This window comes from Tachypleus tridentatus, chromosome 9, assembly GCF_004210375.1.
Source record: "Tachypleus tridentatus isolate NWPU-2018 chromosome 9, ASM421037v1, whole genome shotgun sequence".
NCBI classification, from domain to species: Eukaryota; Metazoa; Arthropoda; class Merostomata; order Xiphosura; family Limulidae; genus Tachypleus; species Tachypleus tridentatus.
Window position 1 is genome coordinate 107,675,296 of NC_134833.1, and position 27,780 is coordinate 107,703,075.

The following is a 27,780-nucleotide window of genomic DNA, read 5'->3' on the forward strand; positions in this document are numbered from 1 at the left end:
ATACTCAAGTTAAAATAGCCCACAATTTACTGTTGTACCGTCGTTACGGCTCTGAACGACGGCACCATTTTAGGCGCTTTGTACACTGTGCTGGATAGTAATCAGTGATGTCGAGAAACCCACTTGTTGAGAAATTTATATGCAAAAAACGGCTCGTTTGGGTTGAGAAAATATTTTACATAGAAGAGCGAACAACGTTTCGGCCTTCTTCGGTCACTGGATAGTGTTATTGGCGATTGTGACACTGTCCGCCTTACAAATGTTTTTAATTTTTTTTAGAGGTCATTGGCCACTTAAACTTCATTTAAGTTTTTATCTGGGCCACTGTTTTAACTTTATTTACTTCTGCGTTTTATAATAACTTTACTGTTATTTAATTGTTACCGGTTTGATATAGATAGTCTAGTTGCTTTGCGCCATAAAACGCCAACCAACCGTGAAAACACATATAGTGTTAACGGTAAGGGTGTGACCATCCGTTACCCTGAATGATGGGTATCCTCAGTCACTCACTCTTCCATGGAGATTAGTGAATGAGAGTAAACGTTTCTTCATTGGTGAACTTCCATTTAGTTTGGATTTTAGCAAAATGTAAAAGATGAAATATCGCCGAAGTTAAAGCTTCCAGAGATTAGTGGTCGTGCCCCAATATTTTTCATACATTTGTCCAATAAGATGGTAGGAAAAGGAACTCTTTTGCTAAATTACATCAGGGACAAAAATAAAATTGGCTGTTGGCCATACAGAAGTTTCTAGAATTGCGGCTAGTATTTGAAGCTATTCAATTAAATAATTGGTGCGGTGTGTCGTAACTGTTAAGTCGTGTTTAAAGTGTTATGGTGTATTATCGGCTTATGTGTGTCGTCCAAGCATACACTCTGAGTCACACAGCTGAAACTCATGCAGGTATATATACACACACACCCTCTCAGAGTTAAAACAACGTGTTTTGTTTTTCACATGTTTCCACAAACATGTCTATCTCTTCGTTGTCATGGAAGATAAGGAGAGGTTCATCTCGTGGTTGACGAGATTGATTAAATTTTGTTTCTAATGTAAGATGTTTTTTCTCACCTCTTTCTTCTGTAACTTTAGGTACGCGGTTTCCTGGTTTACGATTTAGTTAATCTTGCTAATGCTTGTTGTCGAGAATCTTATCACAATGGCAGTTTTAATCAGACGAGTTGTTGGAGTAAGCTGCTTAACGTGTTAGATGGACTTGATACGTTTTATTTGCATATGGGTATACATATATAAAACTGTAGGGAAGGCTTTTAAACCATATAGATCTCAATTTTTTAATTTTTTTTATTTCTAGATATTATACTGAATGAAGATGGATACATAGTTTTCATTATAAAAATATTGTTTGAAGCCTGTAGCAATAACACTATGCTCTGCTTGATGGTGAATGTTTAGGCTTAGTTATATATCCAACCTATTTTAACCAAGAATATATGTATATCTTTGTTCATTTGTTCAATTTGTTTTTTTCTGAGTCGGAAGTAGTGCGGGTGTACATTATTAAGTTTCCAGTGACCAGTTATTCTTACATCAGTGAAACTTTCTAAGCTTCAGTTTTTTTGATAATGTTTACTTTAGAAAATAACAAGACAAAACACATTTAGAGATGCTTTGTTCTGGTTATGCTATCTGTTTCTATTGGAATCCAATTTTATTAAATCGTGCAAATTAAAACAAAGATATTTTGATAATCTACTTCCACTCGGAAATGGTAACGTATTTGTACACTGGCGGGTGCCATAAACTTTCACATTTGAAATTACAGGAACTAATGGAAACACATTTTTGATGAAGTATGTTTTAAGTTTGGTATACAAGCAGCTGCGCATACAATAAATATATCGTGGAAAGGTTGTGTATTTGCTTATTTTGAATTACTCTCACTTAAGCAGGTATTGCAGCTCGTTGTAATAGTCATATGAGGCTACGTATAAAGATGAAATTTAGTAAAATTATGCCGAATGTGTACATCTAACAACTAGTTTGTATTAGGTTGGCTCGTTTCTGAAAGATGGGGTTTATTTCAGCAGTGAATTGCAACTTTCGAGAATTGTAAATTAGTTTTGCAGATTAAGAGATTGATGCCTTAGTAAGTAATTCATTTGTTGTTATTCAAGTAAAGGAGAAAATATATTATTCAATTAAATAAGTGAGTAAATAAACTTTTATTAATGTCACAAATCCAGCTTTCGAATCCTACTGTTTTTTAAAGTTAGTTGTGTTTAGCATTTTTGACAAAATATTCTTTGTAAATTAGTGTGTTTATTATAATTACTTTTACATTCCTTGAATGGGAAACAAGAGTAGAAAGGCTGTCTAAGGTAGTCATTTGTAGAAATGTTGGGGATACTTGAGATTTTGAGATTGTTACATGTGTTTTGTGAAAGTTGAATATTAACCTGCGATATCAGATATAAAGTACTAACAAACCGGAGACATTAACTTGTAAATTAAGTTTTTAGAATCACGACTAAGGAGTTTTTACAGAAGTGTGAATAAGTAATATTAAAACGAATTTGAATATGCAAAGCAGGAATTCACATTACAATCACAGCAGACATAAGGTCGTGGTAGAACGGAATGTATTAGACGTACATTTGACATCGTATGACGACGGTTCGTAGAAAGTGTGACGCTACCGAAAACTGATCGCTTTGGGAAAGGATATTGAAAAGCGCTTTCTAACGCGAAATATATATATATTCAGATCATAAAGATGTCTTCAGATTGAGGGTTTAGGATTTCCAAGACGGGGGTATTTGTACTTAATGGCATTTGAAAACAAAGGAATACGATTCAACTTGGGGAAAGAAAGACCAACTTAAAGAGAGACCTACAACAAGCTGTACCATAGCCATGGTAAGCAAAGTGCGGCGTTTTGTAACAGATGAAAATCTATGCCCACAAGTGTTTGTGGCAAAATGTTTCCGCGTGTTTCAGGCAAAGCAATCAAGGAAAATCTTTCCCTGGAAAAAACAACATAAGTTGTTTCCGCGACGTATCTGTTCAATTATCCCTTCCCTCATGTAACAAGAGAATGAATGACAAGGGTATTCATGCTGTTCTATACGCCAGTCTCAGCATCTCTGGATTTATGCGCGATTAAACCACTGCTGGAAAACTGTAGTATTTCAACGCTATTTGTATAATGGAAACCTTGCAGGGAGTAGTAGTTAGGTTTGGACATGATAGGCTGACATAAGAACCATTTGTAGAGGATAATATGCTGCAGGGATATTCTTAAAGAGCATGATCATCAAATGGAACATTACCAAACCTGATAATGTGTTGAGACTTCAAAATTGTTTTATTATAACGTACTCAAATTCTGGAATAATAAAAATCAAATTTCCATATCTACTTGTTATTTTACTAGAATTTTCTCTATTACCTGAAGTGAATAACCAACATCTTTATTGATACAAGTGAGGATTCAAGTTTGTGAATTTGTATCATAATAGAAGTTGAAAATCATCCTTTTAAATTGTTTTGGAGTCATGGAAATACTAATCATATTAAAAGTACTTATTTATTCTTCAATTCTTGAATTAACACAGCTTTCTTTATCATAATTAAAATTATCAGATGCCACATTCAAGTATTAAGATATAGTAAAAAGTAATTAAGGTTTAACTAATACTTTTTTATTCAATTTGTTTCGTGCTTACAAAGGTGACATCTATAATTTCTTCTATATAATTTCTACTACGTTATAATATCTTTAATGTAGTTAATATCATTTCTCTGTTATTACAATAATTTAGTTATTATAATTATTTTAGTTATATTAAGCTGAACATTTCTTTTAATATGACAAGATTAATTACAAGTGAAATGGAAATAAGCACAATCATTTGTGGTTTTACAAGTAATAAAAACATGTTACAAATGTAAAATGGTGTAAGGTGGCACATCCTATAAGAATGCAATCAAGAATATAGAGATGATACACTGACTTTCAATATTAAAATTTAATGTTACACTGTAAAATGCATGTGCATTAAATGGTCACAAAGTTGGTCAGTTTGACTGACATTGTAGCCAGTGTTTTAATAATAAAGAAGTTTTGACTCAACTTGATTTTCCCTGTACGTAAGTTCTAGGCTATTATGTTTACTACATTGATGCTTACCCTGAAATGACCATGATATTATTGTAAACAAACTACATGCCAACTGTTAGGAATATATAACTTCCAACTGCAGGGGTGTTAAACTCCATTATACATATTACAAAATAACATTAAATTTTAGGGATGATTCATGTATAGCTGTTTCATCCCCATATTATTCTTAGCATTATTTTTTATGTTGCCATTCTTACATAGTTTTACATTTACAAAATGTTTTTTTTATTATGTATTAGCTAAAGCACCCATCCTCTGGACGAAAGTTTTGCGGATTCATAATCAATGAAAGATTATCTTAGGATATGGAGGTTGCTTCTCTTATTTAATTTGAAAAAAACAAAAACAAAAAACCAGCAAAAAACACCCTTAAAATTGAAAAAGGAAAAACATGAAACTGCAAGTTTATATATATTTACCCATGGATCCAATAAACCAAATTTGGTGAAGATTTAACAATGTAGGGCAAAGTAATGGTAAAACAAGAACTTTCATAAAAAAACACAAAATGCAAAGCTGAAAATATGTATTTACCCTTGTATGGACCTAATTAACCTCCTTATCAGTTTTGGTGACGATCAATCCACACTCTACTAAGTAGTTACATGGACAGACAACAGACAGTACTATTATATTTATACAGATTACTTGCGATATCTTTTTTCTTCTAAGTGAAAGTTAGCATATTATATGAATGTGTGTAATAAAATATTATGTGCATGGATTTTTTCCCTACTCCTCCACTTCCTTTTAAAATACAGGTTGGTTCTTTAAAGATGCAAATTGTGAAGCATTGAGTATTCTATATGTTACAGTCAACTAATGTTTATATATTATTAGCTGATACATTCTGTTTCATCTTCTACTTGCATTTCTGTAAAAAACAAACTAACTTGAAGGGATAATGGTAACATCATTTACACAAGAATTATCAACTGCCTAAATTAATTTCAGTATGAGGCTAGGCTGGTAGAGAAGTTGATGTGTAATAAAATTGAATCTAGTATGTGCGAGTCCCACTTTTGATATTACAGGCACGCAAAAATATAGCTAATAAATAAGTATAAAGAAAGGTCTTTAAGATTAATGTTCTTTAATCCTGTCTGGAAGAACTTCCAGTGCAGAGGTTGTTGATGATTCCCTCTTTTTTTATAAATAGGAATATCTAAAAAAACTAATTTTCCCAACTCTTTATAAAATTTATAAGTAAGAACAATGTCACTTTTCACTAACAGTTCTGAAAGCATTTGTAAATATTCATAGTTATAACTGTAATTTTTACAGAAGGGCAATAATAAGTATAATTATTCAAAAAATATACTGTTGGCTATTACCAGAATTTTCTCATTTATTAAAAATAAATTCTTAATTAAAGAAAATATATGACTAACTTTGTATAGTTGAGGTCATTGAAGTTTCCATTGCATTATGTTTTAAGTTATGGAAATAGTTTATTAGGTAGAATAAAAATTAAATTTTTGGAAAGATTGAGTGAAAAGTAAACCTAAAAATATAAAGCAATTCTATTATGAAGATATTTTGTAAAATATACGCTAAGTTTCCACACTTTCTATTATCCAGATTTTGCATGAAGTCCTCAAAAGAAAAGTTGAAAACAGTAAGGGAAATTTCCCATAAGTGAATTCATTTTAATTTCTTTTTATGATGTGATGTCTTAGTAGATAATTTTGCAAATTTTATCAGTCTCTCTAGAATTTTCCTGCTACTAAATAACATCAGTTGGTCTATAATTTTTGGGATGACCCTTATCACCAGCTTTAGAAAAAGAAGAAACATTAACAGCTGCATGCACACTCTTTGTTGTCTACCAAAAATGGAATGAAGCTTTCCTACCTAATACTTGACTGTTTTTGAAACTCTGGTTTTGATTTTTTTAGTACCAAGAAGTTAGTGTCTGCATCATTCATTTCTCATAGAGTGCTTAAAGTCAGAAGTATTGCTGAAATTTGCTTTTGTAAGTACAGTTTCCATTTAACTTTACCTTGGTTCTGATTTTTAGCGAGTTAAATAAAATAGATAAAAATTACACTTCTCGAAATTAATCCAGTTCACATTGGAACAGTTGTTAGTTAAGTAGTTTGATAATGTAATTAGCTACTCAACCATACTATGTCTGCTTTATCCTAATCTGCCTGAAAAGCTCTATTATTGGATTAAAGACCTTGTCTCCACTGCAGATAGTAGATATTGTTGGATTTATTATAGTATATTAATATAAACTCTATTTTCTCTTAAAAGTTATTATTGATTATTACATAACAAAGAATTGTTGTTAGTTCTAACATTATTAATCTGCTGATTTTCATTTAACTAAATTTTGGTAGTTTTGTAAAAAAAAATTTTTTTATTTCGTCAGGTTAAGTCTTAAACTTTGGAAGTTATTTATGGTTTTCTTGTTTTTGTCCTTAAATAAGTCAGTTATTTTTGATCTTCTGTGTTATCTATATTTTTTTATGAACATGTGTATATTAATTTAAAACAATTTATTTACTCACAAGTTCCTGCATCTGCCATACATTGTTTTCTGGTTGGACTGCATTAAATCTTGAGATTTACAATGCCAAAAATGAGGGGTTTCGACTCCTTATCACCATCATATATAATGGTGGATGTCATCTTAGATTGTTTCTGTATTTAAACAAGTTATCGATGTTAGTTACCATGGTGGCTTTCTAGGATTGTAGATTCCTTCATCACATGAGAAGATTTGAATGCCACAAATTTTATTTGCGATTGGTAGATGCCTGGAATAGATAAAATATTTTGGGCCAGGTTGACAAATTTCAGGGAGTTAAGTTTGAAGCTGAAGCATTTTTTTACTGATTCGATTCTTGGTCACCTTCTGGCTTGTCATATTTCTTTGTTTCAGAAATACAAGACAGAAAGCCAACTCTTTAAGACAGTTGTTAGTATTTATTTGTTTCATTTTCAACCAGTATTTTTACAAAAGAAGTAAAATATTTTGCTTTGTTGTGAGCTGTTTCTTGATCCATTTAGTTTCAGTAAACTTCTACCAGTCAAATTCTTTTGAATCTCCTGATCAACTGACCTTTGTAAACCTAAATTTTAGTTGGAACATCAGAAAGTAGTAGATGCTAAAATTACTGAAATTCTTAAAGAAATAGGGTTATTTTATTTTTGTTAAGCACAAAGTGATGCTCCATTTATTGTGGCTATCAAAACCATCAGATTTACCACTATGCCATTAAGGAAGAAGGCAAAAAGAAATGCATATTTCAGCATTATGAGGGTGGCACACACACAATTCAGCATTCGTAGCATGATACCGAAACTATATTGTGAATATTTTTATCCTAATGCTGCACATTCATATTTTTCCTTGTTTTAATAGATGATGATAAATATTTATATGTATTGAAAACGTGAAATATTTTATAAAATGTTTCACACATTGAAATAGAAACTGAAGATTTGTTTTCAAAAATTGAAATAGAAGTGATTAATGAAATTAAAAAAATATTTAGGGTAATGTTTTATTCATGAATAATCACAGGTTTATAAGGGGATTGATAAACTTCTTTTCAACATTTGTTACAATATTATTGTCAAAAATGTGATTGTTAGTTTTAAGCTAAAAAACCAAACCTTTGTAAACTTCTTATTTGTATCTTATGATACATTGGAATTTTTTGTAAGCATATCAAGTATCTGAAATCATAAGGAAAAATATTAAAAACTGAACAACAAAAACTTTAATGGTTTTATAAAGTAATATGAATGTGTGTATATTTATATATTTACATGAGGGTTTGAAATTCGCATCATTTAGTTGGCTCTTACCTGACTGCCTGGCATGGCTGGGTGGTTAGAGTGCTCGACTTGCAATCAGAGGGTTGCAGGTTCAAATCCCTGTCACACCAAACATGCTAGCTCTTTCAGCCGTAAAACGGTAGCCCAGGCATTGGCGATGGTTGGTGATGAGTAGCTGCCTTCTCTCTTGTCTTACACTGGTAAATTAGGGACAGCTAGTGCAAGTAGCCCTCGTGTAGCTTTGCATGATATTCAAAACAAACAAACCCTGATCTGACCAGCTTAGGAGGCTTCAAGGCCAACTATAATAGCAAAAAATAAAAAAATAAAATAGCCCAACAGGACCAGTTAAAGTTTTAAAATTTTTCTCTTGGCATCAAACTTGTATTTCAACACTTTACCTCTAAAAACCATAGTTGTAGTTACGTCTCGTGAAAGAATATTTTATTATTTCAATCTCTGAGTGAATCCTCTAGCTTTCTGGGGATCCCTTGAATATTTTTTAATGTTATGGGAAGTCTATAAACGTCTGAAATGAAAAGGTGATACATGGAAATGTAAATGGTGGATCAATCAAAACGAAAGAAAAGAACGTCTAATATCTTGGAAAATGTTGAAACCCAATCTTGAGTTACAGTATTTTCTATTTATTTGTATTGATATAAAGAATGTGTGTACTTCAAGTGTGATATAACTCTTATATTCAATTGTCATTTTGATTAAATAGTTTTGCTCATAAAATATCTTGATCAAAAGATATGGAACTGAAATGTTGGCCCGGTTTGGCTAGGTAGGTTAAGGCGTTCGAGTTGTAATCCGAAGGGTGCGGGTTCGAATCCAGTCCCACCAAACATGCTCGCCCTTTCAGCCATTGAGGCTTTACAATGTGACAGTCAATCCCACTATTCGTTGGTAAAAGAGTAGCCCAAGAGTTGGGGGTGGGTGGTGATGACTAGTTGCCTTCCCTCTAATCAAACACTGCTAAATTAGGTACGGCTAGCGCAGATAGCCCATGTGTAGCTTTCCGCGAAATTCAAAACAAACAAAGAAAACTAAAATATTTTTTAACGTTATGGGAAGTCTTTATAAACGTCTGAAATGAAAAGGTGATACATGGAAATGTAAATGGCGGATCAATCAAAACGAAATGTTCATAAATAATCTTATAAAGAAAACAAAGTAACACTAGTGTTGATATGGTGTTCGTTTATTTTTTTAGTTAAAGAATTAATGGAGAAAATAGTGAAGAAGAGCATTTAAATATGAATATTCCAGTGTTGTTTAATCTTTATATTGACACAATTAAAATATCAGCACGTGTACAGCGAATGGTATATACCCGCGAATGTGTATATTGTATATGACGTCTCTCAGTTATTCATTGGTAACTTTACAGGCTTACATCGCTAAGATCTGGGGTTAGATTCCTTGTGATAGATAGAGCGCAATCAACCCGTTACTTAAGTATATTCTAAAAACGTACATTAATATGACAGCGGGTTTACATTGGCAGCACAAGTTAATGGAACTTGGTTGAATTTTGATTATAAGATGCGTTAAGCAGTGTACTTTTGTATAACAATTTGAATCTTCATGTATACGTTAGTCGTGATCTTGTCACAAATATGAGTGCCATGCATGTATGTCATGTAAAGAAATGCATATTTTACACGATGCCTATATAACAGTTTTTTTTTTTGTTTTTTTTGTCGTACAATCTTTATGGGATTGTGAAAATTTTCTCAAAATACTGTTCAAAGAAAATATCTCTGCGGAACCAGTTCTGGAAATAATAATGTAAAAGTGCAATAAATAACCGTATTGTATATTCATATCACGACTTTCGAGTGTATATCGTATTTTCGCAGCCTGTTCATTTATTCCCTGATTTCAAATAGGATAGATAATATTCGGCATATCGCACTGACCCACATACCTATGACAATGTTGTTTTATGAAACGATTTTTCAGATCGGGATTTAACAAGGTACTGGTGTAACTGTTGCTGTCCATGCCACAACACAAAAAAATGTTACTCAGAAAAATAAAATGGTACAAATTGATGAAAAAATAATAAAAGTATATTGAAATATGAATAACTTCAAATTACTGTAGGTTCAGTGACATTTGTTTTAAACGAACTTAATACCCGCTGATTACCAACTCTCAGTTTCATTTTTTATGTCCAGGCAATTGAGTGTTTGATTTCACTTCAGTCAAGAAGTGGTATTTTCTTACTTATTGCCTCGTGATAGCTCAGCGGTAAACTTGAGACAACTCATTCTGTAGCTTTGTGCTTAAACACATAATTATACAAAACCATTACCTATTGTCTCAAACGTTGACATTCGGTTGGATTTGAAAATCATTACTAGCTATAGCTGCAGCTTGTGTCTTATGGTTGTCTCAAGCCTGTACTGCTAAGTATATTTACAGTTCAAAACTTCAAGCTGAAAGGATATCTAGTTTTTCCATAATATTTAAAGTAGATATGAATAAAAGTTCGAGTATCAGAATGGAGTGTGATGTAAATTACATTAAATTCACAAACAACTTGTGAATAAGTAAAGCAGTACCATTTCACTGGTGGCATTGTTCATTGGATAATGGCACTCGTATCTCATACTTGCCATAGGCCCGGTAGCCAGGTAGTTAAGGCATTCAACTCGTAATCCAAAGGTCGCGGGTCACACTAGACATGCTCGCCATTTCAGCTGTGGGGGCATAAGAATGTGATGTTCAATCCTACTGTTCGTTAGTAAAAGAGTAGCCCAAGAGTTGGCGGTATGTGATGATAGCTAGCTACCTTCCCTCTAGTCTTGCACTGCTAAATTACGGATGACTAGCGCAGATCGCCCTCTGCGCTACACTTCGCGCGAAATTCAAATCAAATCTCATACTTGCCAATATGTATGTAAATATTTGAGAGTTTGTTATAAAACTGTTTGTTTATTCATATATATATATACACGCTTTAGGTGTATTATTGTCTGTATAATCAACAGTCAAATGTTAGCATATTTCATGTATTCAGTTTAACTGCGCTGGTTTTAAAACTGACACAAGATAACATAATGTTCAGTTAGTACTGTGAAAATCGCCTTTACGAGTAACAATGTATCCAAGTAAAAGCCTTTAAGCAAATCAACAGATGCTCTTTAGACTCCATACTTACTGCCAGGTATGAAGATGAACATAGTTTCATGTTATCACTCTACGAAACGAATGTGACTATACGATCGTTACAGTGGTATTTCTTGTATAAGAAAGGTACATGTTTCTTAATTCTTAATAACAAACTGCGAGCGAAAAAAAAATCAACCATTCCATATCTGCTATATTCGGTGCCGACAAGGTTTGTCATTAATACGAGTTTTTTTCAAAATGGATATAATACTTTGTGGGGAGGGGGGGAGTCGCACTTGAGACACGTATCCCCATTTTTTTTTGCACAGTATTAAAGTGTCCATCTTTAAGAATAAAATATAATATTAAAAATATAATTAATCAGTAAAGCAGCATGTAGAGCCTGAAAATGTAATGTGGGTTGTGTTTGATAGTATTCTGGCTGGTTGGATTTAAATTGGGATTTCTTTTTGAAATACAAAAGGTCCAGAGTTAAAGTGCTTCTACCACCTGTGACAGTTACAGTAGTGACTGTGACCCTTATATTAGCAAATTGCTTGATAAACAAGTGTTGGTTTGAAGTAGATAAAGTTAGTGTAAATCTTACTGAATTATGATTTGAAATGGACTAGTCGTTCCTATTTTAGTGGTCCCTAGCATTGTCCACTCCTACATGACTCGATGCTCTCACCAAGTCTGGCGCCGTTGAGTTGGCAGAGTTTAGCACTTGTGCTGTCAACTGGCAGTTTTACTGTTATTGATTTGTTTTGCAGCAGATAATGTAGTTACCGTTCAAGTTCTCGCTAATGTGCATACCCTTCAGTACACACGTTTAAGTGTGTGTAAAACTTAATGCAGTCAGTTAGTACGAGCGAAGGTTTGTGTGTGTATGATTTTTATTTCATTTTCTCTTTTGTGCCATTTTCCTCGACATTAAATAATGTATTGGTGTATGTTAAACCAGTTTCTAAATGGGAAAGTTTATGAATGGCTTTAGATAATGGAGTTGATAGTATTTGTAGATGGAATTGTGTCGTGTTTGCCAACTGAATCTTGTGTTTTCTTCCCGCATTTCATTACACAAATCCTACGCAACGCGACAACAGTGTAAATTGAAATGATTAATACCACCCAGTTGGAACTCGAGCTTTCAGCTTCTAGTGTATGTGAAACACAGGCTTTATGTTCTGTCTAAAAGGATGAAAACGAAAAAAGAAAAAATGTATTATCTTGGCGCTCTGCGGTTTTGATTTCAAATATTAATAAAAGTTTTAGTTTGTAGAACCTCAACCCCATTTTTTTCTTGGAGAAATCAAAATGCACGAGTTCCACACAACAAACTTTGTTCATGGTGAACATTAACTGACAAAATGCATTACTTACAAGGCAACCAGTGGCTGCATTAGTGTGATTCTGTCTTAAACTTTTGGCGTGAAGAGAGAAATGTCACAAATCTAGGCCACCTTACTAAGTATAACCCTCGTGATCTAGCATCACATGTCTGACTTAGACGTATCTGCAGGTATGACTTATAGAAGGCCATGTGTTCGTTTTGTCCTATTAAGAAGAAGCCTGCTAAGATGGTTCGATTTGACTCCTTTGTGGATACTATTTCTTACACAAGCCGGGTAAGGTGCATTGTTACACAGGTGTTGTTGATGTTTTCAAGGAGAAAGCGTTGCAATAAACGTCACCTTAGAGAGCAAAATCCTTTAGTCGAAGTAGAAGAATTTGTCATACTTGCGGCTGTAAACATTTATTTTACAGAATTTCTAAGTAAAAAGTGTCCCAACGGTTAATGAATTAGCCGTTGTAACTTTTTCTATTATAGTAGTGTTAAACGAAAGTCTCAGTAATTATTGAAGTGCATTGTTAACACAAATAATATGTAAAAAAAATTCATTATTGGATGGACGTGCGATTCGAACTTATTTTCCAGGCATGTTAAATAAATAAATATTCAATAATTATTGGATCTATATAGTTGTAAAACGTAAAATGCTCTAATAGTGTTAACTGTAAAGGTTTCCTCAATAATTGTTGGACATCAGTTATAAGTACTCATTTTAAAGGGTATTAAGTTCGATGTTGCCCAAGAGATATTGAATGTATACATTTATAACCACTTGTTTATAAGATCACTTTCAAAATGTGTTCAATAAGCAGTGAACTGTAATTGAGCAGACGTTTTACAGAATGTAAGTCTTTTTGCTGTAACGTACTGTAAATCCACTGCTTGAGTCATGTTATGCCAGACCTACGGATGAAGGTTGTACATGTTGTGCAGTAAGCGTTTTTAGAATTATTTTTAATATAAATTATACACAAATTATTAGCTAATAGTCGTTCTGTGCGTGGATCAGTTTATTTTAAAAAAGTAGCATAACCTCATATCTGAAAATCGGTGTTTAGTGATTATATAAGGAGTGCATGTGGTTGATCCACTACAGCGTTAAGCCACATCTGCATTGATACTGGATATTTGCTGTTAATAAGTTTATATGTTACACAGCTATTAGATAACGTATGTAGTATTGCCTGCCTCATAATGATCCAAAATACCTACCGAAAAGTTAATGGATTTAATTATCTAGTACGGAGAGTACTTCCATTTAAGGTTGTACGTAAAACGACAGATACCGTACAACCCAGTCAACATAATCGTTAATGACAGTGAAAGCTTACGTAACAAATAGTTATATCAACACCCCACGCACAATAATACACATGTATCTGAAACGTGATCGAGTTGTTTAGGTATTGGCATGTATTGTTAATTAATATGTTAATTTTTGTTAATTGTTAATTAATATGACTGATAATCTTAAATTAGAAATATTAGTAATAAATAATACAGTCGTAAGTATCCTATTGAGTTTGTACATGAACGTACACATGTACCAACACGTATAATATAAAATATACATTCTGTATATGATTTGCTAGACTTATTTCAATTTGCATAAGTAAACCAAGTTCTCGATAAACCGAAGATTTTGTTATATACATGCATATTTAAACTCGTATAAAATGAATACAGAATATGTAATACTTGCCTAAAATATCATGTTTCATGAAACAATTAGTAGAACTTTACGCTCGCTGGGAGATATACTCTTAACATCTGCATTTGAAATAACTCGAAATACGTTATTCGAAACGGAATATTTATGTGTACAAAAATTTCTTTAAGTTCTGTGGGAGAGAACGGTGAAATATTTTCAGTTTTTCAAACAAGTTCATCTGTGGTTTGCTTGTAAAACCTGCAGTCTCGTGTATGAACACTGTTGTGAAAATATAATTGTTGTTATTATATGAATAATAAAAAAAAAAACTAATCTTGAAACTGGATTATATGGAACACTAATTTGCCGTGTGAATACTGTGTATTCTTTAGAAGGAAAGCATTATTTTCAATACAAAACTAATTTATTGGCCATAACAATTTAATTTATATAATTACATTTTTTTCTGTAAAAGTTGTAAAGACTTAACATGTAAAATATACAAATAAATATACATATTTACTGTTTGATTAACAAACTAAGTTTTTAGTTTCCAGGTGCTGATGTATGTGATAGTATTTATTTCTTTAGACAACTTTAAGATTAAGTATATAGTTTCCATGTACAACTTCAATTTAAAGAAGAATTGAAGACTCCACGATTCGAACCATTCTGCTATAACGATTGTGTGAGATGAGAGTGGGAATCGAATTCCATTCTTGTCATACAAAGTTACTTTATCTAGTGATACATGTATAAATAATGGTCCTCGCTACGATAGCGGTAAGTCTTCAGATTTACAACACTAAAATCAAGGGTTCGATTCCCCTCGGTGGACATAGTAGATATCCTAATGTAGCTTTGCTGAAAGAAAACATACACATATATTTATCTTTTATATATATATTTAAAACAACTTTGTAATTTATTGAAGTTTTTGTTACCTTGTTATTACAGCATTTTCACAATTATAGAATTTTTATAATGGGCCTTTTCTTGACTCATCCATTAATAATATAATCCTCTTTGTTTCAACAAGATTTACTTTTTAGTATTGGCTGTTGTTACATATAATTTATTTCGGACAAGTCTCCGATTTATAATGTGTTACTATTTCAAATAACTGGAAATTTTAATTTTAATATAGAATTTAATTAAATGTTAATATATATTGAATTAATGTTATTTGCCAGCAAGATTGATACAGTTTTCTTTTTTAACAAATATATTTTAATATACAACAACAATACAAAACAATACCATTTATAATAATGGTTATCACGAATAGTTATTACAAATAATGGTTTATATACAAGTTTTACAAATTTACAAATAATACTGAGTTTTATATCTGGTCTCGAACTGAATCTTTTATTGACGTTCAAGGAACGCAAATTAATTTGTAGTTGATACACTTGTACATTTCTTTTGACAGCTAATTAGTTTGGAGCATCCGTAAGCTTTGTCGACGACAATTGTCTAATGTTCTCGTAGAAATAATGCCCTAAGTTAATTCACCGGTTAATATGCAAAAATATATAAACGTTCCTGGTCCATTTCTGTAGTTTAATAGGCGGTACTCACGATTATAGTTTTCGAGGCCTGTAGCACACTGATTGTAGCTGGCCAGTAATATTCTTCACTGTTTGCGCGTTGTTTTTATACAATCACACTAGACTCTTGGACGTTCACCAAAGTTTGAAGACGCTAGCGTTTTCGTAAAACAATTATTATTGATTCTTGCTCTCAGGATTCTTCTACACATTTCGAGAACAGACAGGAGTTACGCAATACACAGTCAAGATTATACGTCACATGCAAAAAAGGAAACTATACTAAAACGAACGTAGTTATTAAACTAAACGTATAACAGTAAATCCATTACACTGAAGACTGAACGATATAGTATTGTGACATATTGTTAGATATACACGACAGTTTAAGTTTAATGCGAGTGTATGATTTAGATGGTTTGAGTATAGTACTAGTATTAAATTGATTTATTTTAAAAACGATAGTTTATCGCAAGTTTGTTAACGTAATTGAATGCAAATCACGTTGTGCAGTTCGACTTGTGTAAATCAACGTTTGTTGTATTATTGCGTCACGTTACTATATATTTCCAGGTTTTCTCCTTGTTTTGAAATTCGCTCTTCTATGTAGTGTTTTCAGCCCAAACGATGCATTATAATGTCTCGTCACTGATTAGGTTTTCTCCTTGTTTTGTATAAAACGTTTTAGGCCTAGGTCAGACTATGAATGTGTGTGCAAGAATTTTGAGTAAGACAGAGAGAGAGAGATTGAATGATTGTGAGTTTATCCGTAAAGGGCTCATATTGTAATTTCTAAAGTAAATTTATCACAGATTGCATTGTAATTACAGAGTAGGGAAGAAATAATTTATCTTTTCAGTTGTGTTCTAAAGTAATTGATCTAACACGTGTGGAATTTGACAAAGAAAGAGAATTAATTAAAACTCTGGGTACAACTGTGGGAACCAATAATGCAACATAAATGAGATTATTACCAGTTTTATTGTAATAACGGAAAATAGAAGAATAATTCGTCTTTTCGATTGGGTTTTAAGGTATCTGAACCATCCTGTGTGGACTTTGACAAAAAGAAACGATTATTTAAAGCTATGGATATAACTGTGGTAATTAACTGCGTAACGAACATGTGTGTGAACGTTTGACTTGTTTTAATATATAATTTTCAATCGGGTCGACTGTGTAGTGTTTGTTTGTTGTTGAAATTTATCGCCAACAAGTTACAGATACTCAACCTCAAGAATCCGGCCCCATATATACATAAAAACCTGAAACATTAACATTAGCTACTTCAGTTATGTTTTCCTCTCTTTAAATTCGGCAATTTATTGACCCATTTCATAATATTGTAAGCATATGTAAGTAAACTTGATTAAGAATAACTTATAACAGCGATAACATCTTTACTGCAACAGCTGTAAGTCTCTTAAGAATTTAACCAATTTAAAACGTTTTCTGTTAATAAGATATCGAAATACTGCTTATAAGAAAATTGTCGTTGAGTGCTGTATTTATTACTGTTTACGGCTTTTGGCGTGAAAGATGTTATAATGTTCTTTTTTTATTCAGAGTCAAGAACAACAGTATATATTAATCGTCATTTTAACTGATCGTGAATACACATGGACATGCTTATGAAAATGCATGTCTTCATATATGTATATAATGTCTTGATGGTCATGGTCTTAACGTATGCAAGTATGTTGCTGTAACCCCAGCAGATATGGATATATTTTATGATGATAGTTCTGTTACTTAGTTCAGTTCAGTGTAGTATGATATGGAAGACACAGTTCTAGTTGCATGTGTTATAGGTGTATTTTAATTATATCCGTATTTGTTCTCACTGGTACCCGAATTTTAGACGAAGGAATGTGAATATTTGATTTACCCTTGATACATTAAACTGTACCTCAGTACTGGTATATGAATCTTAACTAAAATGAACGAGATGTTAAGTGTCATTTAAACGTACATACTTCTACAGTATTATCGTTTAACACCTGTTCCTATATTAGTTGTAATCTCTTCAATAGGAATTTTGTTAAAAGCCATTTAATGTGTTTACTTGAAAAACCGTGGATATACATATAAACAACTAGACCGAAAACAAACAAAATTGCGCTAAAATAGAAAATAAAACTTAATTACACAACCAAACATCAGTGGTTTCGTTAGAGTTTTAAATTTTATAATGGACTTATTGATATTCTGTAATTTAAGCTTTTGTTATAATAAAACCATAAAGTATTATTATTATTTTCTGTGTCTATGTTAACATGTTTTTGAACGTAAAGTTTACAAACCGGTTCTGGTATTATTGCGTGTTCTAAACTCTGTTCAAGTGGTTCAGCGATAAGTATGAAAATACATAACACAAAAAATCAGGTTTCGATACCCTAAATAGGCACAACACAGGAAGCACTTTGTGTAGCTTTGCGGTTGACAACAAACAAACTTATTTAAGTGTTGCTGATATACGTATGCGTTGAGAAAACAGTTATACGAGTCCGAAGTTATTTTAGTAAAACGGACATGTAATTTCTTTATGGGTATTTAAACATATGTTTCATATATATTACGCTAGGTAACAAAATGCAGTGTTGAAGTAACATCCGAAAAATATAATTCATTGAATGATCATGTTTACCACAAAATATTTTTATTCCATTTTAAACATATGAATATTTCATACCGTTGTAAAGTTTCAAATTTGTAATTAAAGAAAAACGGGCTTTTGAAACATTAACGTTTTCAACATAACATATTTGTTGTTTTCAGAATTGTTAATGGATACTGGAGAGATTTGGACATTTTGGTAATAGTTAAAGAAATGACTTTTACTCTTCAGATGATAATAAAAAATTATTTTAGCCAACGTTTCGTTACTGTGGTTTCACGGCTGGTAGTACAAAACCTACTTGTGCTGCTCATCATAACATAGTTTTACCATTATTAGTGTAGATTATTTATAAGTGGATTCAAATCAAATACTTGAACATATCGAGATATCTATAAATGAATTCGACCGGTTTGTGATTATGGTAAATCAAAAGACGTGTTAATGTTAGTTTCTACATGATGAGTGTTAAAGTGAAAGGTTATCTGTCCCCACTTCTCAGAAAGGTTTGGATAATTTATCGTAGATAATATGTATTACAACACGTTAAGAAAACTGCAGTGATCTCGGAGATCTGTTATACACATATGTAACTAAATCTGTAATAAAACCGAATGTTTTAATTTGTAACGGAGCTAAGCAATTTGTAAGTGAAAGAAAAGGTAAGTTTTCTCACGGTTTGATGGGTATCTGTTTCAACTAGTGCCTTCAATTGTTCCCCATTAGTGGCAGTCTGAGGGCAGCCTCGAGGTTCATTTTTCAAGGTTTGTTTTACCAGCTAAACCAACGCTGTGCTGTACGCTCTTTAGCTGTGCCATCAACGAATGCATGTTTGATATTGGAAGTGCAATCGCCGCATTGTAACTGAGTTTAAACTCGTACAAGAAAATTACACTAATATTAATTTTATCCGTGGTGACACAAAGCAATATAAATGATTTAGTTTCTGAAGTAAGATAATAAAGTGAGTATACTATATTATTCTGACAAATTTACTGTAATGCTTCTCTTTCAGCCAGGTGGATAAGGCACTGCACTCGTAATCCGAGAGGTCGCGGGTTCGAATCCCCGTTACACCAAACATGCTCGCCCTTTCAGCCGTGGTGCGTTATTATGTGACGGTCAATTCTACTGTTATTTGGTAAAAGAGTAGCCCAAGAATTGGCGGTGGATGGTGATGACTAGCTGCCTTTCCTCTAATCATACACTGCTAAATTAGAGACGGCTAGCGCAGATAGCCCTCGTGTGGCTTTGCACGAAATTCAAAAAACAAACAATTTCAGCCACTAAAAATTAAGATTCATATTTTCATATGCAACAGCCTGATAATAGGCGAAAACAATGTATATGAATGTGTGCACATTTCAGAGTATTAACCATATTTCTAAACTGCCCTTCCAGATATTTTACATAACCGAATAGTCGAAGACGTTCATTCTAAGAGTTCGGGGTATGCTTTACCAGTAATGTTATATAGTCTTAGCCTCATTCTGTTGATTTCTGATAGTTTTTGCTTTGTTTTTCTTGTTATAAGACATTAGTAATAGGCATATTATATTTGAACACTACATTATTTATCTAGTTCTTTAGGGATTTTCAAGAATTAGAAGAGTGAATTAATAAGTTACTTGATTAGACAGAAGTACAATTAATTATACTCGCGTTTCGCCAACTTGGTAAAGGCGTTCGTGCTATAACAGTTGTTATTGTAACTAATGGCTTGTACAAAGTGTTCCAACCATTACTCTGTTGTATCCGAAACGGCCTGATAAGCTCTAGATTGAACGAAATGCATCGTTGGCAGTGGATGTAGAGAAAATAGTGTAATTAGAATAGTATTTCTATACACTCTTCCATTCTTTAAAATATCTAAGTGAATAAATAGAGAATACAGTGTGAAAAATATAAGTCTAGTACTGATGTCGTATGACTAATATAATTACTTGCTTCACAAGCTTGGAAAAGGTGTTCACGTCATAATAAAAGTATTTATAGTGTCTCTGAATGTTCTGCTCGTTTGTGAAAATGCTGACGTGTTAGGTTATATCTATTTTGAAACTAATTTTTTTTTGTTGAGAATACTTCATTTAAATTTAATGAGTTCCGTTTCGTGGCGTATTTAGGTGGGGGCTAAAGGGGGTTCAGCCCCAGGAACCATGGTCTTTATGGGAACCCATTGATAATTTTATTTTATGTAAAATTACATGGAATGTAGGGCCCACAAAAATTATTAGACTCTTGGCCCACACAATCTTATATCCGCCACTGGTTACGATAAGCAATGGCAAAATATTTTGATGACTCAAATTCTTATTTATTATGTCATTTCCTAGTTTATCATATTCAAACAATGTGCGTAACTAAAGTAGCTTATAACTTCAGTAAGTTATATTTTTTAGGTATAAGTTATTAACTGGAGAAACATTCTCCCGGACAAAAATTGTGTAGATTCATCTTATGACATGAAAAGTTGCTTTCTTTATGTGTAATTTTAAAACTCGCAAAAACTCTATTAAAAATTGCAAAACAAAATTTGGAACCGCAAAGTTGCATGTGTTTTTTACATGGAACCAACAAACCTTCGTGCCAAAATCTGGTGAAGATCAATTCGCATTTTGCGAAGTAGTTACATGGACGTGCAACAGACAGTATTATGATATCTATGTAAATTTTGATTTAAAACACTATTGGCAAAAATACTGTTACATCGATAGGTTGTACAGTGGTAATTTTACGTTTACACAAGTGTGAAACTAAACGTTTAAAGTGCATTGTTCTGTGTGAGCAAAACACAATTTTTATAACAATAACTTTAAAAACACTTACTTTATTAACATAAACTGACATGCAAGGAAACAAAATAAGCTAATTCTTTACCTTTCTGTGGTTTGCAAACAATGCAATAATATTACATCTAAATACAGCTTCCAACAGAACCAAAAATCGACAATTAGATCTAATCTGTAATAATAAAAGGGCGCGTGTATGACCGCCATAGCGCTAAGAAAGAACATAGAAACATGAAATTTTGCACCCACAGTAAGTGGATCCTGAGGGTGTGCATCTGGGTATTAATAATTATCAACGTATGTGTGCATCTTTTTATGAGGCAAGCTAACTGAAAACCATGCAGAAAAAGAATGTGGCTGCCATAGCTTCAAGAAAAACCATGCAGAAAAAGAATGTGGCTGCCATAGCTTCAAGAGGAAAGAACCTTGAAACCTGAAAATTTGCAGTCGTACTAAGTGGATCGTGAGGATATGCCTTTGGGTTTTATTATAAACGTGCGCATCTTTTTAAGGAAGCAAGTTAACGAAAAAAAACCCAGAAAAGAAGTGGTTCCTGATACTGCAAAATTGTTCTCGTAATTTCCATTTTATACACATGTTTAGTTCATAATGTGTAGAACAAACGTTAATGATGTTAATTACATGTTTAAACTAGGCTTGGCTGTGATAGCAATATCTGGAAACTCCGGATTTGACCCAAATCTCTGGAAATTACTTAGCTGAGTTTTGGGTATCTAGTGTATGATATCCGGACGAGCTGTTAATGCAGCTAGCGTGGCATATGATATCTTGGGTGTGACATATTTATTTTATTATATATATAAATAACGCCCCCCACATATATATATATTCACCAGCATTTTAATCCTTTTACAATAAAATACAAGTAAAATGAAGTTGCAGATTTTTGTACAATAAATAAGTACTTTTGTTCTTATACCTCGTTGGTTTTTCATTTCAAAACGTGTACTTTACAAAATTGTTTTTATTTTAATGAGACTAAACAGGAAAACAGTAATGTTTTGTTTGATAATACTAAAAAAGTTATTTAGTGCTACTAAATATTTTACGAATGAGTGTTTGAAGTTATATGTTATCAATTTACAATGTAATTTTTGGAAAACTCCAGGATCAACCAAGTCTAAAAAGTTCTTAAGCATACCCTTCTTTGCCGTTAATAGAAAATGCGTGGCTTGAGCTACAATGGAATATAATAAGCACGAGCTGGATTGCCAAGAATGTTAGAAGTTCCAACACATTAGTCTTATCTGTGAAAACAGTTGTTATAAAATTACAATTTAATGCTGACTGAGTTTAGATTATTTATCAGTTACGTGTAAAATCGGGAATACGCCATTTTAAGGTAATTGCAAACTTTCGCGTGTGTCTAATAATGAAGTTTAGGATCTTAACGTATTTTTCCCTTGTGGACCAATTTATAGCTGTGTTGTAAGTTGATTTTTTCGTACTTCGAATATGCTTCATTATGAATCAGAATCTTATTAAACCTTAAGCATTTATTTCTTGCACTATACTTTTGAAACATTTTGTATGGAATTTCTGAATCTTCATTTTATAAAAAATGAAACGATAAAATAGAAACAATATAAATTACATTTTAGCACGTGAGTACTTGTAACATCATGGTAAGATGAAAGTCGAGTCAGATGGGTAATATAATTTATTTTTTCTAGTAAGTAATTAAATGCGATGAATGTATATCATTCATAAATAAACCTCCTTTCAATCTGAATATCTCCACAAGATTATTATTGTGGCTTATGATTTAGTTTCTGTTTTTTTATGTAACTCTTTAGAATAATGCGGATAAAAACAAAACTGGAAATTAGCAACAACAACCCTGGTATGGTCAGGTGGTTAGGGCGCTGGACCTGCAATCTGAGAGTTGCGGCTTTGAAACCCCGTCACACCAAACATGCTCGCTGCTGTGAAGGTGTTATAATGTGACGATAAAAGAGTAGCTCAGCAGTTAGCGGTGGATGATGATGACCAGTTGTCTTCCCTCTAGTTTTACACTGCCAAATTAGGACACTAACGCAGAGATCTCTCGTGTAGTTTTGCGCGAAACTCAACCCAAACCAATTAACAACAACGTATATTTTAGTAAATTCTAAAATTCTTGTATACTCTAAAAAATAAAAGAACAGTAAGCTTTATTGAGAAAGCATGTACTTTTCACTTATACCTGCAAAAATACAGCTACAGTGTTAACTTGATGCAATTATTTCAACATGTATTGAAAGCATTTCGCATGCATTGAAAACTCCGCATCGTGGCCAGATGTTTCTAGTATAATACTGCGATGACTATAAAGTAGCTAAAGTTGTATTCGGTAATTTCCATTCTCCTAGTTATGGCTGGCGTGAGAACGCCTTTTCTTCTCCGGGTTGGAACAGTTTCTAATTATCTAATAGCTGTACTATGTCATGTAAGAAAGCCGAGCGATTTATTCTGTCACTTAAAATTAGCTTTGTTTAGTTTGTGGAAAATTAAATCAGAGGCAGAAGCTTGAGTTCGAAAATATCTAGATAAGTGTGTCTCACCGATTAGGTAGTTAATCTGTCGTCAGCTGCAAACTCATGTTGAACCATAAACACTCGTGCATAACATAAAGTATATTTACTGAGATAGAATGTTCAGTTTTGTTCACAGTTTCATCAGAGAATTATTTGTCAGTGTTCAGGTTCTCCGAAGGTAAACAGAGAAAGTTAATTAATTTTACACGTATGGTTATGTAGAATGTTATATGAACGCAGTAATTGTGAAAGAGGTTAATGTATATGTGTGTGGAGAATGATATTGGTTCTCAGTAGCTAACGCAGTGATGTTAAGATTCTTGTTACTCTAATAAATAGTTTGAGATGTTAAATGTCTTAATAGCAATAAGTTAGATTAGCGTTAGCCCTATAGCTCAATTGGCAAAACTTTTTCCACGTGTGTGAGAAGTCTGACGTTCAATCCTGCCCACGATATATTAAAATAATAATATTATTAAAAACTAAAAGGACGCCCACTTAGTGATATACTCACAACCCTGAGATAAGCCCGCTACTAATTATTTTTAGGCTATACTGATGGAGTAAAATATTTTTGTACGGAAATAATTTTTATGGTATGCTATTTTTTAATGAGTGTCTGTGTGGCAGGGTAATCTCATTGTTCTAAGAGGCTTGGGAGTCTTGACCCCATTGTGGGGTAGGGACAATACTTATTGAACATAGCATAGATGGCACCTTTTCACTAGCCTGGCCCACCAGTGACTTAGTTACAGTGATGTCTTGTTTTATCAGTAATGGTTATTAATAAACATTTAACTCAGTTGGTAGAACACTCATCTGAAGTGGAAGAGATCCCGGGGAGAGACTGCAGGTAATGCAAAGATGAAATAACAGTGAACGCGATGTAGCTAAATTGTCCGAACAAATTTGAAGATATGATGAGTTATAATTGTGCTGGGCAGTTACCACGTGATCTTTAATAAATTATAGATTAGAGTGAGATATTGACGCCCCCCCCTCAAACCAACAACAACAAAACAAACAAACACTTTCTTGCGTTGTAGGGAATACGTATGATTTTATTATGTAAATTATGTCATAACATTTCTAAATGTTTACACGAACACCAGAATAAAAAAAATATAAACTGTAAAACAGGTTACTTATAAACAAATTATAGTTTTTGATATATAATTTAGATATATCGTGAATTCACAAGACACATTTTTAAACCATCTTTACTTTCAAATCAGGCTTACCTTTTGTAAAGTAATTTATATATGTACTTCTAAAACTTCGGTATATTGTAGCTCTTGCCACATCAGTTGGATTTTCGTTTTCATATTAACGCAGGCCATGTGTGGCCCAGTAGTTAGGCGTGCCCGTATTATGAATCTGGAGATTTGTGTTTTGCGCCATGTTGCCGAAAAAAGTACTCTGCAGTATGGGGCCGTGAGTGTGCTACAAGAGAGACGGTGAAGTCCAATAATTTTGTCGGACATGAGAACTTCAAAACCTAGCGGTGAATACTGCAGCGTATTTATTTACCTTTTAGTCTATCAGTTCACAATTAGGAAAGGCTCTACAGAGATAGCCATCTATATAACTTTAGATGGATTTTTTAAAAATAACAACAACAAAGTTTTTATATCAAAATACAATAAATTCGCATTACAGGGAGATTGTTTTTACATCAGTCTTTATATATTACAATTTGAAGTCGAATACATTTTTCTACTGAGTTTGCATTACATATACAAATTCCTCCGTTGTTTGTGGTAATTTCGTTTCTTCTTATTTTTCTTTCTTGCTTACAACCCCTTCTCAACCCTCCTCAACTTCTAATTCTCCAGTCAGTTAAGCTTCATTAAACGCACTCCATAAAACAAACCAATCGGTTAAAAGAACGACCAAGCTCTAACGTAACTTTTACGTTTGTAATAAGACTACCCTGTAAGGTAAGCAATTTTTTTGTTTGTTTGATGTTAAGCGCAAAAACATGCACCGAATTATCTGTGCTCTTCTCACCAGGTGTATCGAAACTCGGTTTCTAGAGTTGTAAGCCCTCAGACACGCCGCTGTGTCTTTGGTGGGGGAAGGAATTTTCTTTTTTATAAATTTGATCTCGCCATCATTGTTTACGGCACACACAGAGATTTTTGGATTATATCTGCAAAATATTACAAAACAACATGTTTTGTGTAGCTTTGTTCGTAATTACAAACACTAACACCTACAAAAAAAAACAACAACATGGAATAACGACTTCCAATAAATGTGTCGTTTAAACACTGGAGACACTATATTTTTCAGTTTTTGGGTGTTTTATTTCTTTGATTAGCCAGTATCGCAAATTGAAATTCTTCCATAACCCAACTCATAGTTGTGACGTGATTTGCGAGATATTGTGTATTGTTTTAACATGCTAATTTGAGAAAAACAGTGTTATTGGATGAAATCGTTAGTGATAAATTAAAACCTGAAACGTTAAAACAGTGAACAAAAAATAATAAATTTTAAATATTTATGTGTTCTAAACCTGCAATACGTACACAAAGTGGGAACACAGGCCTCAAAACTGAAATATAGTTTTCGATATATGTAATTAAAAAAATATAGTTTTTAACAGTGAAATACTGTTGGGGTGTACTAAATTTACGGTTCTAAAACAGCTTTAAATAAGGGTAAAGTTTCCTAGTTCATATATAGGAAATCCCCACAGGCTTTGTGTGTGTTTGCGACTCGTACATTGTTAAGGGATCCTCTAATCAACAAGTTATTTTGATGCATGGTAATTGATAAAAACATTTTTAAATACCCTGTGGTATTCAGTCGATGATTCTGTAATAATAATTTAGGTTAAACGTATTAGTAAGCACAGTGCTTAATACATTTTACAAACGAAAGTGTTATTGTTTTGAAGCTATTAATTGAACTTGATTGTATGTTATTAATTAAAATAAATCTACTTGAGTAAAGTTAAAAGGTATACAAGTCTGTTTTTATGATCGAAGGAGACAGAAAAGGTATTTTCTTAGAGCACATTTTATTTTTATTTATTATTCCAATACAGGAAAGCAGTAAAATCCAGTTTAGTTTCGGTTAAATTTATGTTGTGTGTGCAAACCATCTCCTGATGTTGTGGTGATGTATTTGGGGGAAGTCAACACCACCCAACACTAATTCTGTGACTGTTCTTCTAACACCGAATAATATGATTTGCCTTTTAGTTTTATAACACATCCACAGCCCTATAATGTAGTGCGAGATTTATTACTAAGTGTAGCGGTAACGGGACGCGAACCACATTCAGGCACGCTAACCGCGGGATTGTGCTTGGCTCATCTGAAGTTGGTATTTTTTTGTTTCATATCGTTTGCTTCCCGTATTTGTGATTGGTTTAGTACAATTTTCGCTTTAAGTTAATTAAAATTTTGCATCCGAATGAACTTACAGCTTATAAAGCTTGAGAAACGAACTTCGTCACCGTCGACTGACGAGGGAAGCTACTAGCTATATTGGAAACCGAAGAAAGTGTGATGATAATATAAACAAATAGGATTAATTCTGAAGCTTCATTTTGGCGAAGATAATGGTTTCTTTTCCAAGTGCCAGTGAATACTTGCTTCTGAAATTATCGAATATATTTCTTAATGATTTTATAAAAAACATGAATTTATGTGCTATTTCTTTCAAAAAACATGAAGTATCTCTCTGTGACTCATTTATAAAACATAAAATATCTGTGTCATCCTTTTAATAAAACATGAATTATTAGATTTCTTAAGTAATTCATGCTTTTAATATAACATGAATTATTAGATTTCTTAAGTAATTAGAACGTCATGATACATAAAAGTTTGTCGCACTTTTTTAATGCATATGGTAGGTGCTTCTGAAAGTAGGAAACATATCTGTGGTAGACATTTCTTAAGGATTTTAGTATTTTTATAGTATATATTTCCTAAAGAGCAAAACATCTATGTCATTCGTTACTTAAGGATTGAAGTGCCTCTGTGACATTCATTTATTAAAGAATGAATTGTTTTTGTTGTAGCCATTTTTTAAGTAAGATATCTGCCATTGTTTTCTTTAGCAGTGAAAAATGTCTTTAGAATTAATATTCTAGGGAAAGTATTATCTTTGTGGCATTTATTTCTTATGGAATGAAATAGTCTGTGCATGAATTTTTTTGTAATGGGTGAAATAGTTATGCGGCGTTAATTTCT

At 32.7% G+C, this 27,780-nt stretch overlaps 1 protein-coding gene across 11 annotated transcripts in view; it reads left to right on the forward strand.

The window, feature by feature from the left end:
• Positions 1-27,780, forward strand: part of LOC143226005 (disks large homolog 1-like) — a 169,568-nt gene that overhangs the window by 63,608 nt on the left and 78,180 nt on the right. The gene's annotated exons all lie outside the window — the stretch shown is intronic.